Below are 12,103 nucleotides of genomic sequence, written 5' to 3' on the forward strand. Positions count from 1 at the left end.
TACTGGCAGGCAATAGGGAAAGTTGCCTCTCAGCACTTCCTTGTGAATCCGCCTGGAAACTAAGTTTTTTTGATATTGTAATAGCTTTTCTCATACTCTCCAGAGATGCTTAACAACTTCTGTCTGATTAGCCAAAGGAAGCACACATATAAGAACAGGCACACTTCAGGGATGCTATTAAGCATGAAGATGTTGAAGACATATCAGGCTGGCATGCCCTGTTGACAGAGAGCCAGTCAGGATGACCCTTCTCTAGGCCTGGCCCAGATACAACACAAGGAAGGCAAAGCTTGATTTTGAACAGCTCCAGTCTTCCTGAGAAGCTACACCTTTGTCTACCTTTGCTACTCTTAGGCTTCTCTTTCTCTGTTAACTGAGCCTTTTTTCAATTCTTTAGGTGAATGGTAGCAGCAAAATGTTACCCTGCCAAGAGTATATTTGCATTTTAACTTACATCTGGCCTATAAAGGTTAAAAGTCTACCCATGGAGAATTGGGAAGCAACAAACTAAGGGAACTCATTTAACTCATTGCTCACCGATTTAACCGAGCCCTGAATCGCACCTCCCTATTGGTGTTCTTTCACTCTGGATACCCTTGTTACCATCATCCGGGTCTTGAAGGGAATTACTTCCCCTTAATGCTGAGGGCAAAGCATAGACAAAAGTTTCTCCATTCTTCTTTGTGGAGTTGAGACAAGATGGGTCTTTCAAAAAGCTTGCTCTGAGTAGAGAAGTGGGGAATTAGATAAAGGCAGCAAGAAATAGAAAGACACCCAAGCTGATGGACAGCAGTTTTCATCCTCCACAGTAACCACATGCCTCTCATTTTGAGAAAAAGCCATAGAATGTATCCTCTGGTCGGACAGCAGATAACAAAGGGGACCAATAGTTCATTGCTGAGGAAAGTGCAGCCACCTTTCATCTTCAGGTATCTTGCAGGATAGCAACATCAATTCAATCCTAGAATTATAATTATATCCCACACACATAGGAGGATTGCATGGGCATTTGGGCCTTTGCTAAATCTCAGAAACAAGACAAGAGACCTTGCCTGAACTGTACAGTGTTGTCAGCTCTACTAGAGTGAGTTGGAGTTTGGGTTTGATGTCTGTGTTGATGTGGACATGTGGTTCCTTTGCTATAAGCTGCATAATTCTAAACAGTAACTTCTTTCAGAAGCCACACTCACCAACTGGCCAACTGGTGCACTGACTGGAGGGTGTAAGTGAAGACAGAGACCATGCAACATAAGGAGAGTTAAGAGAAGGGCTGAATAGTGGGGTGCCGTGGCTCCTGCCTGTAATCCCAGCACTTTGGGAAGCCAAGGCAGGCGGATCACCTGAGGTTGGGAGTTTGAGACCAGTCTGACCAACATGGAGAAACCCCATGTCTACTAAAAATACAAAAAATTAGCCAGGCATGGTGGTGCATGCCTATAATCCCAGCTACTTGGGATACTGAGGCAGGAGAATCTCTCGAACCCAGGAGGCAGAGGTTGCGGTGAGCTGAGATCATACCATTGCACTCCAGCCTGGGCAACAAGAGTGAAACTCCATCTCAAAAAAATAAAAAGAGAGAGAGAGAGAAGGATAGAATAAGAGGCATGAGATGGGAGGAGGTTTGCTAAGAGGTGCATGAAGCAGGAGTCCCTTGGCAGTGAGGGCTGGGAGCTATACACATCACAAGTTCAGAGGGAGTCAGGACTCAAAGAAGACAGGACCGCTGCTTTCAAATCCTTCAGGAACTCACATGGAGAAGATAATGAACTGCCTTTCTGTGTCTCCAGAGGACAGGGCTAAAGCCAACAGATAAAAATAGAGTATAATGTATATGGGAAAGCATTTTAACTGTGGAGCTTCCCAGCAAAGAGAGAGGCTGCCCTCCAAGGTGATAAAGTCATTGAGTCTTAGAATTCGAGCAAGTTCTTAGAAGGAACATTGGAAGTCATCTCATTGGAACCCCTTGGTCTCCTCCTGAGAGGGAAGTGGCCTGCTCCAGCTGGAGCACATGTCTCCTGGCTCCTCCCGCTCCCTTCCTCATCACACAGCCTCTCTCAGGCACCAAGTTACGTTAGCCAGCACAGGCTAGACTCGGTTTGGTTGGGAGATAATACAGGAATCTATTACTCAGGGAGGAGGCTGGCATCTATGAGCTCTGAAGGACTTTATCATGCTTAGAATCAGTGTTCTGTGATTTTATGGAATCATAAGTGGGCACCGTATCCTTGGGGCTTATCACCTTTCTCATGCCATCACATATTCCGCTTGCTTATCTCCTTGAGGGACATAATAACTGGCTTGGTTTATTCATGTGCCTGCGCCAGGTCTTGTAACTGAAATAAATCAGCACTGCCCTCAAAAGGAGTGGTCAGGACAGGCAAACAGCCTGGTGGGAAGGAGCACCTGCCAAGGACCCGGGCGGCCTCATGGCTCAGTCTGAGCAGTAAAGCAGCTCATTCCCAGCATGCGGAAATGCAGTAAGGAATAGAAACACCCACTGATGCGGCTTGTGCACTCACACGCCAGGCACTGTTCTAAACATGTTATGCCTATTATCTTACTTTATGTATATTACAATCTTATGGGAAGGAATTGCTGTTGGGGCTGCATTTTAACAATGAAGACACTCACGTGTAAAGAAGTAACCCATGGTCACACAGCTAGTACGAAGTGAACAGGGTGTAGGCATTCGCAAACTCTAGACTCCGTGATCTTAGAACATACTGTTTCCCTGCACTGCTCTGAACTGCCCATGGAACAACACTGGCAATCAGCCCTGAACACCTTGCCTCCGCCATGCCTTGCATGCAGTTGTGCAGCTCCCCTTGTGGATGACTTTCACCCCTCAGCTTCATTGTCCCAAAATGCTATGAATCTTCAGTAAACCTATGTACTAAGGATGGCAATGGAGAAACTTCTCATTTGAGTTTCTGTCATCTCTGCTTCTCTTTTAGTAGAGTATTGTGAGATAGTCACACATACAAACTTAAGGTAAGTTTCAACATGGATGTCTGCTGCCAGAGTTGGTCAAATGACCAGCAGTTGACAGGAATTTCAGGTCCTCTGAGAGTGGTCACCTTCCCACGCGCTGCTCCCCCTAGGAGTGCTTCTCCTGCACAGATGAACAGCTTGTCAGACCCTCTGCGTTTGGAAGACTTGAGATTGCCACGAATCTGGTATGTTCAGGAAATGATTGCTTCCCAAACATTTTGCCTCTCTGCAAAGTAACAATGCTTATCATTTTTTGCTTTCTTTTGGCTTCTTTTTTTTTTTCTGATTTTAGGGGGAAATAGAAGCACGATTCATAAATAGTAACTTTCACAAGGCTTATTTTTTGCCAGAACAATCACTTTAAGATAGGCCTTTTAATACTATCTAAAAATTAGAGTACTTGCGAGTGGGGTTTCTTAAATTCCGAATGTGTGAAGTTCTAAGGAGACAAGTCCACTCATGACAGTGTTTCTCACACCTTTGATTAGTAGTTAGCTGTGCATTTTGGAATACCATATTTTGAGAAATTTCTGAATTTCATCATTTGGATAAGAGGCAATCTTTGTTCTATTCATAGTCAACATTTGGATAAGTGGCAATTTATATTTCATTCATACTGAAGGTAAGAGATTTATTATAGATGAAATAAAGTTGGTGTCCCTCCCATAGATTATGGTTTTCTAGTCCATAACCAGCAATACTGACAAATAAATGAGTCTTTAAAGACAACTTAAAAAGCAAATTTGTTCCTCTTATTACTAAAACATTCCAGCATAAGACTTCTATCTGTTCTGTTTTGTTTCCACAGTTTAATCCTTATATTTTGATTATAATTATATTGAAACAAAGTTAAAAGTTCCTGACATCCTTTGCACACAGATCTAGCACCATAGTATCCATTTTCTGATTTGCTCACTGAGAACAAGAGTATTCATTGTCCTGTATGATACCTGACATAAAGCTTAATAAAATTTACTTTAACTGTAAAACAAACAAAAAAACCAACGAACTTTCAGTTTAATCAAAGAAGACCAAGGGATTGATTAGAGAATTTTTTTGTGTTTATTCTTTAACAACTCATCCTTTTGTTAAACTCCACGTATGTATATAAAATAGCAATTAGATGCAAGAGCCCGTCGTAAGCTGTTCAGATATCAATCCTTAACCTAGACCCATTCATTCAGCAATGCCTAAGACTGTGCTAAATCCTGGGAATGTAAAATGCAACAAGCAAATACAGTTGACCTTTGAACAATGCAGGAGTTTGGGGCACTGACCCACTATGCTTTCAAAAATTCACAGATAATTTTTGACTCCTTAAATACTTAACTACTAATAGCCTACTATTGACTGGAAGGCTTACTGGTAACATAAATAATCAATTAACAGTTTTTTGTATGTTATATATATTACATACTGTATTTTTTTTTCCTTTTGAGTTGGAGTTTCACTCTTGTTGCCCAGGCTGGAGTGCAATGGCATGATTCAGCTCACTGCAGCCTCCACCTCCCAGGGTTCAAGCAATTCTCCAGCCTCAGCCTCCAAGTGGCTGGGATTAAAGGCATGCACCACCACGCCCAGCGAATTTGTGTATTTTTAGTAGAGACAGGGTTTCATCATGTTAGTCAGGCTGGTCTCGAACTCCTGACCTCAAGTGATCCACTCGCCTAGGCCTCCCAAAGTACTGGGACTACAGGGGTGAGCCACTGCGCCTGGCCTGCATGCTGTGTTTTTAAAGTAAGGTAGAGAAAAGAAAATGCTGTTAAGAAAAATCATAAGGAAGAGAAACTATATTTACTATTCATTAAGTGGGCATGGATCATCATAAAGGTCTTCATCTTCATCGTCTTCACATAGAATAGGCTGAGGAGGAGGAAGAAGAGGGGTTGGCCTTGCTGTCTAAGGGGTAGCAGAGGCAGAAGAAAATCCGTGTATATAAGTGGACCCACACACTTCAAACCCATATTGTGAAAGGATTAACTGTGTGGTCCCTGCCCTAGAGGGGTGTATAATCTAATGGAGAAGACAAACATAGGATAACTGTTCTGGTATGAGAAGTACAGGTTTAGAAGAAGAATATAATGGAAGGCTAACTGAGCTGATCAGGGAAGCCCTCCTGGGTAGTGACTTAGCTTGAAGTGAAGAGGACAGGCAGGACTAGACAGAGGTGGAGGGGTGGAACAATATGTATGAAGTTTTGTAGCAGGAAGACGGCATGAAATTTTCATTTGGGGCACAAAATAGGTCTGAGATTGAGGGGAAGCTAAGCATGTTGCATCTTCTATAGCATAAAAAAAAATCTGCTTTTTTTAAAACCACTGGAATTTTTTTTTGAGAGAGAGGGTTGTATAAATTTTGCCAAGCCAACTACAAAATGAAAACAACTAATAATTACTCATTGTATCAAACTTCCTTAAATTTTGTTTCATCTTCATAAAAAATATGTATCATTAAGTTAGAAGGCTTCAACCTTTAATTAATTTTAAATGCATTAAGATTTCTATTTTTAAGGTATTGCAAGGTGAACATCTGTTATATTTATTATTCCAAGGATTTTGCTACACTAAATTATCTTGGTATTTAAGGCAAGCACATCATCTTCCTACTTGACACAAGTAGATTTTTTCAAGTATACATTTCAGTATATGCTTTCATGTGTTATTTTAGAAAGTAACCATACAGTTTGAGATGAAGTCTGTCACACCAATTTTTAACATTGCTGTTACAAAATGCCATTAGATCATCCACATCACCATGGGATGTACATTCTTTAGAAGTGATGGGAAGAAAAAAAAGAATATGTAAAAATAGCCATTTTGTCTGATTTTTCAGAGAGCCCTTTCTTCCCCCATAGATACATACTTTTATGACCACTATGAACAGTGGTGTTTTGTCTAAGACCCGTGCAGGCAAGGTTGTATCCACTAGGGAGCTTCCTGGAGACAGTAATTTTCAAACAATAGAGAAAAAATGCACAGATCAGCCAACTAATTTATGCTACATCAATTTTACACACCCAGAAAGCATGAAACTTTAATATGATCTCACCAAAGTCAAACAAGACAAACAGACGCTACCAAAACAGCCTTGGCCCTTTCATCTAAACAAGCTTATGTCATGCCGGCTTTCAGAACACAATGTGTTCCAAAAGGGCAGGGTGGCCATGCTTCTAAATGCATGTTATATTAGACAGCAAAGAACTACAAAAGACACTCAAAGCAAAGTGTCTGGACCCAAGTTGATTAATGTGCAGCTTTATTTCACTCCAGGGACAAAGGACTAGAGGGGAAAAAAAAAGACCGTAAGCTCATTTGACAACTGTAAAGGTCACAGAGGAAATGATGGTAGGTAATGTGAAGTTGTCAGAGACCCCGTACTCAGAAGTGTGTGGCAGAGGCCCCAGGACTGAGGTGCCAGGTGGATGTTGGGCAACAGAGGGTTCAGACCAAAGGAAACACGTGTCCCTAGAATTCAGTCCTAGTGAGGAACTATGTTAACTTCTGTTAACTTCTCTTCCTGGGTCCACAAGGGGCATGGTTTCAAAAGCAAGAATTTCCCAGCACCATGCTTCCATCCACCTCCCGATCCGGAAACCTAGAGTTCTTGGTCTAACTTTTGCACACGGGCTAGGTAAAATTTCAGGTGTGCTCCTTTGTTTAAATAGACTGCCAAAAGCCCTGGAAGGAGGGGCTCTCTTGTGGACCGGACAGCCAATCCAGCATCAGAGTCGAAGATCAGTCACTCCAGAGGAAGTCTGAAAAAGCTCCTCTCACTGGATAAGAACTTGAATGAGGTGGTAGCAACTCCAGGGTTAAACCCCCCCTACTCCCTGAGCTATATGGACCCCATCTCTGGATCCCCTCCCACAACCGCATGGGAGATGACTTTCTCTCTCTCTCTCTCTCTCTCCCCCCGCCCCTTCTCTCTCTCCTTTCTCTCTCTGCCTAATAAATCACTCTCTGCAAAAACTCTCTGGGTCCAATACTTACTTGAACAAGCTCACTGTGCCACCAGGGCTCTCTCCCCATTCTTGGATGAGTGAGGCCCGAGGACCTGGGAAAACAATCTGATTGGGGAACAGTGAGCATCTTTGGGACATCCCCACAGCCCTGCTCCTGTCACCTGGTTACACTAGCTCAGGGTTGTCCCCACTAAGAGACAGGAAGCAGATAATCCAGGACTAGGAGTCTCTGCTGCCCTGTCGGAGGTTTTAGGGCCCTCGATGTGGGTGGATATCTCAAATTCGCCTGCTCACAATGGCTCCTGGCAGCTCCCAACACAGGCCTCCCAGTCCAGTGAGACTGTGAAATAGCAGTGCCAGGTGAGCACCATTATTCCTCATCATGAAGCAAGGCTGAAGGCGCAACTGCAGCCATCACAGGGCAGGTGCTCCAGTATCGTTGCTTCAGGGAAAGCTCCAAGCAAACAGCCTCAAGAAGTACTTGTCCTCCAGGATTATCTAAAGGACAAGCAAGCCTTCCAGAATGGCTCTTTTATGAATTCCATTGCATTAGACTCCTGGGAAAACCGGAAAGGAACAGAACATTTAAGAGCACATCGTTGCATGCCTAAAGGCTCTTCAGTCATTTCTCAACTGTTTTTCAGTGGACTGAAGCATTTGCTCCCCAAAACTGGTAACTGAGAATGACAACTTGTATCTGTAGAGATCAAAGCCTCACCCCCAATTTCTGGGCCTTGCCCTACCTCATACTTTCACAGTTCATTCAGTTAAGGACTACGGTGCTGTTGGGGGAACTAAGAGCTTTTCCTTGAAAAGAGCATAGAAAAGAATCTTATGATTAATAATACAATCTCATAAAACTTCAATATCATTATGACAGAAACAAAAAAGATTCATACTTAGGAATTCACAACCTTGTTCCAACCTCTATTCCTTTCCCTGGAACTTTCCTTATAGCTCAGTGTATTGAATGAGGTGTGGAGTATCTGAAGGAACTGTAGCAGGATTTACATTGAAAAAAACAGAGAGGAGCTAGCAAAAGAAGAGGGAGAGGAAAGAGGGGGAAAACATAAAGAGATCACCATGGGGAGAGATATTTGTGCAACCACTGTAGGGAATTGGCAGAGATGGATGGGCGAAGAGGAATTTTAAAACATTTTCCTGTGTGTCCTGTATATAGAGCCTTGCAGCACTCCTTGCAGAAAACCTTTAGTCAATATTCGTATAATTTCTCAAGGCTTCTGGAGTCAGATTTGCGAGCTATGTGTAAATGGCTCTTGAATGCCATCTGAGACAGGCTCAAGAAGAACAGTCAGAACAACAGGTGCATTCTGGAGGAGACAACTCTCCTGAAATACCTGCAGCCTCTTTCAGAACAGCACGTTACAGGAGCCCCCCTTATCCGCAGGCATACGTCCCAAGACCTCCAGTGGACACCTGAGACCAAGGATGTTTCCAAACCCTACATGTAACATGTTTTTCCTATACATACACATCTATGCTAGTTTAGTTTATAAATTAGTCACACTAAAAGAGTAACAGCAACAAGTAATAAAATAGGATGATTATAACAATAAGCTGTAATAAAAGTTAAATGAATGTTGTCTTTCTCTGAAAATATCTTACTGTGCCGTACCGTGGGTAACTGAACAGTGGAAAGCGAAAGTAAGGATCTGAGAGGATTACTGTATTGAGTTTTAGTTATAACTGTCACTTTAAACCTTTGGTTTTCTCTAAATAGGAAACTTCGGCTATTTTTTCACTTTCAAAACTGCAGTTTCAGCTTCCACATCACATTCCCACCCATAATTATAACAAACCAAATGAATGTAGTGGAAAATACTGCTCTGTGTAACTTTTGGCATCTAAGTTGTACCCCACAGAGTGTGCCTCTGTTTCACACTGAGTGAAAAGATGAACAGTTTTGCACCCAGGAGATCAAATTAACTAATGAGGTAAATCTGACATTCATGGGTGAAACACCACACAGTGTTTGAGGATTCCTCCAAAAAGGACTTTCACAAATAAAGTCATTAGAGAAAAAAATTCACTCTTAGGCCATTTATGAGCCACTCTTGAGAAGGTGCCACTGTTTTCATTAGGGTAGGCAAGATGGTGGAAACAAGTAAACCCAAAGACTCAAGGCCTGACAGCAGTTAATCTCCTAAGCACACGTGCTCTAGAGAGGTTTGAGGTGGGAGTGGCGGTGGGAGTAGCAAGCTCCACACAGTCATTCATAGCCCCAGGCTGATGGGAGCTTTGCCATTTCCGCATGTGGCATTGTGAGTGCTGTGGGTGGGAGGTGGTGCAGGTGCGGGGTAGGCAACCTGAAGGAAAAAAGAGCCTGAAGGAGGGGATGTGGGAGGTTGTGACAGCCAGGCCTCTGAGTAGCAGACACCACTTAAGCTCACATTCCATTGAAGAGAACTTAGTCACCTCGTGGTAGGGAAAGCTGAGAACTGTCGTCTAGCTGTGTGCTCAAAGGAGGGGAAAAGAATAGGCAAAGCAGCATTCTCCACCACAGCCATTTCTCTGATCTGATTTTCTGCTTTTAAAGATGTTATTTATACATATTAATAATTATAGAAGTCCCACATTGTGGAAATCCTCTGTTATAAGGTGACTTAGTCTTATGCGACAGCATGAGTTACAGATTTTTGTTTTGACAAAATGATCTCTTGAGGGGAGAATGATTGCCAAAATACCAACTTCTGTGTAGGAAAAGATCATGACAATGAGAGCAGATATGGGGCTTTACAGTTTCTAAAGCACAGCCCACCTTAGGAAATTCAATGAGAACATTAAAAACTACAACCAAAATAGTATTTTCAGGGCAACTTCTAGGGTATTACAAACACTAGTCTTTTCAAGCCACAGAAAATTCCCTTTGTTACATCCCACAATCAGATGAGTTTAGTTTTATACATATCTGGGGTATTTTATGTTAAAATTATAAGTGCAAATATTAAGAAACTAAAAGTCACCTGAAATTTCACCGAAGATCATTACCACTAACATTTTGGGGGTGAGGTGTTTTGGCTTTTTTCTTCTCAGACAATGACATATCTGATCCCTTTATTCATGTAAGTCAGATGTTGTGACCTGAGCTGCCACCTCACTGGCCAGTGGAAAATCCCCTCATTGAACCTCTGGGACCCCTTCCCTCCTTCATGGGATTGTACAATTCTACCAAGCTAAAATCGTGCCAGAGAAATTGGAAAGGGGCTGTGGGATCTTAATCTATTTTTTCTCCATCTTCAGCATAGATCCTTCAGCTGCTGAGAACTGGTTCTCAGGATCCCCCCCACCCCGCCCTCCGCCACGCCTGCACTCCACTCTTGGCATTTAGAGGCACTCTTGGGTCTATTCTGTGGCCAACTCCACTGACCCCAGACTAAGGGAGACCATGCAGAGTGCCATGGTTTCTGTCCAGCCTTCGCAGACTCTCAATTTTGTGTTCACTGTCTCTCACTTTTATGATATTTCCATATTTACTAATGTACGTATACATATGTATGTGTATATATGTGTGTGTGTGTATATACTCTCAATGCGTTTTAGTCTCTCTTCCAACTATTTTCACTGCATTACTTTCCACTATAATGTTGGAAGTAGATGCTCGGTGCGGCAAAGAAAAATTAGCACTGAGACAAAGGATCTTTCACCAACACAGTTTTTACTTCCTGGACTGCAGGAAGGGTACTCTTACTAGCCATCTTGCCACAAGAGTACAATGAATAAAGGAAAACAGAAAGATTTATCCCTTATGCATTTGAGCTTGCTCTTATTGCTGTGTCTGCTTTCTGTTGGCTGGAGCCGGAAACTCACAACCTAAACTAAAACCCTACTGGTTAACAATTATAAACTTTTCTAAACAGATAAAAGCAATGGAGAGCTGGGACATGCCTGTGAGCACGTCCAGCACAGATATCTTGGGTAAAGTACAAGGACATAGAGTGTACTACGTGCCTGTAAACATGGCATGTTTGACAGCTAGATAGGATAGGACTTAACAAAGTTATTGGCACACTTATTCTTTAACAAGAAAGATAACTTTAAAAAGGAACTTTTCTACATCCCACATATAAGTTTGGAAATTATGCATTTTTCTTTTAGTGGTTTCCCTAGCTATTTTGATAGTTTAGCTTTGAAAGTCTAAAGTTAATTGTTTTTATTACTCTTCTTCCAAATAATGCAAGCTCTAAATAAATAACACCAATTAGGCCCTCCAAAATTACATGGTTAAATTGTCCAATATTTTCCTTCCATCTTTCTTTAGCTCAATATATTTGACCTTCTTACTGCTGTTTTACAGACAGTTTTTTCTTTATCTCGGACTTGTGGAACCATCTTACACCTACTTTCAAAATTTCCCTTAGTAAGAATCTGTTGGTGGTAAACTCTCTCCGTTTTTGTTTGACTGAGAGATTTCCTCTATTTCACTCTCATTCTTGAAAGATTTTATGTTTGCAGATTTTCTTTCAATACGGTGATGATATTATTCCTCGAGTTGCATTATGCTGTTGAGACATCGGTTGTCAGTCTAGCTGCTGCTCTTTAAAGGTAATCTCCCTTTTCTCTCTCACTGCTTTTAAATGTCATTATCTTTGGGATTCTGCAGTTTCACCATGACATGTCTAGGTATTGTTTTGTTTCTATTTATTCTCCCTAAGATTCATTGAATTTCCTGAATTTGAGCTCGGATGTCTCTCCATAATTCTGAAAAATTCTGGCTACTATTTCATCAAATATTGCTTTTCTGTCTTTTGGCACTTCTATTAGGTACATATAAGAGTTTGTCTATCTTCTATGTATCTTAACTATGCTTTAAAGTTTTCTATTTGAGCCAGGTATAATGGCTCATGTCTGTAATCACAGCACTTTGGGAGGCCAAGGCTGGCAGATCATTAGAGATCAGGAGTTTGATACCAGCTTGGGCAACATGACGAAACCCTATCACTATTAAAAATACAGAAATTAGCTGGGCGTGGTGGCACATGCCTATAATCCCAGGTACTTAGGTGGCTGAGACAGAAGGAACGCTTGAACCTGGGAGTCAGAGGTTGCAGTTAGCCAAAGTTGTGCCACTGCACTCCAATCTGGGCAACAGAGTGAGACACCATCTCAAAAAAAAAAAAAAATTCTATTTGT

The sequence above is a fragment of the Callithrix jacchus genome, chromosome 1 (assembly GCF_049354715.1).
Source record: "Callithrix jacchus isolate 240 chromosome 1, calJac240_pri, whole genome shotgun sequence".
Taxonomy (NCBI): Eukaryota; Metazoa; Chordata; class Mammalia; order Primates; family Cebidae; genus Callithrix; species Callithrix jacchus.